Raw genomic sequence first — 1,322 nt, forward strand, 5'->3', positions numbered from 1 at the left:
CGTTCCGCGGATTTTCATTCGTTGAGCATAAATATTCTAACGTTGTCCATATCACTTTTTTCATGTCGATTACAGAATTTAGATTTCTCCTTATTGCAAGCCCGTAATATGTAATTAGCTCTTTGATTAGAACGTCTGTCAGCTTTCCTTTACCACCAAGCTTGTGTTTTTTATATATACAAACAAATTTTCAAACCAGGTATATATAAACACTTATTTATATTCGTTTAACGAATATATAATGAACCAATGAAAAAAAGTAACCGAGAGACTAAGCGCGCTCCGCATCGCGCGGCCGTATAATAACGCGCCGCGCTCCCGTTATAAGCGCTGAATCTACTGAAGGATTTCGAAATTCGCTCGAAAATTTTAAAGACATATTCTCAAACAGTTGTACTATCGATTTATAAAAAAAAAAATCGACTTTTTCCGACCTTATAGACTCCCCCCTTAATTAAAAAATTCTGAAAAAATTTTCAGAGCTCTATGAGAAGAAAATAGATAATTTTTATTTATTTGCTATTTTTTAGTAAAGTTGATAGAATTCTAATAAAAAATTATTGAAACCAATAATTTTGTATATTTCCGTAAATATCTTAAAAAATAGAGATATAAAAATTTTCTTCAAACAAAAGTTATTTGTTTCTTTACGTAAAATAAAATTCCGTGATAAAAAATACATGTTTCTATTTAAAAAAGGAAAGTTGCTCTCGACCTGACCTTGGCGGCGCAACCTAAAGTAAAACCAATGGCACCTTCTTATATCCTCTATCAAATCATATAACTTTTGTTTAAAATATTTTTCCGTATCTTCCATATTTTTCGAGATTTTTGCCTGGGGTTTTTAAAATGGGACATCCTGTACATACAGTTTTTTCAATGATAAGTTTCGAAAAAAAGTTCAATCGACAATCAGAACATAGACACTTGGCGTATCCAGATCGCATAAGAACACAGATAAATATTATATGTGATATCTTGTAATTGTATCAAAACATGCTATATACAGTATGTTTGATAAGAGCGTGTACGGCAAAACTCAAAAACTTAGGATAATACATAAATTGAAAAAATTTGTACACATTATGCATGATATAGACTGCGATGCTTTATTATTAATAAGTTGTCCAGTCGCCTCCATTATCAATAATTGACTGGCATCTCCGAGGCATACTTTCTACTAATTTTACAGCATAATCTTCAGACAAAGATCTCCATATAAATCGAATCTGTCGAATTAACTGCTTGACGGTCCATATTTTCTTTCCTCGGAGCTTAAACTTTATAAGCGCCCAAACATTTTCAATTGGATTTGCATCTGG

The sequence above is a fragment of the Odontomachus brunneus genome, unplaced genomic scaffold (assembly GCF_010583005.1).
Source record: "Odontomachus brunneus isolate Ranch 3 - 2012 unplaced genomic scaffold, Obru_v1 Obru_scaffold_281, whole genome shotgun sequence".
Taxonomy (NCBI): domain Eukaryota; kingdom Metazoa; phylum Arthropoda; class Insecta; order Hymenoptera; family Formicidae; genus Odontomachus; species Odontomachus brunneus.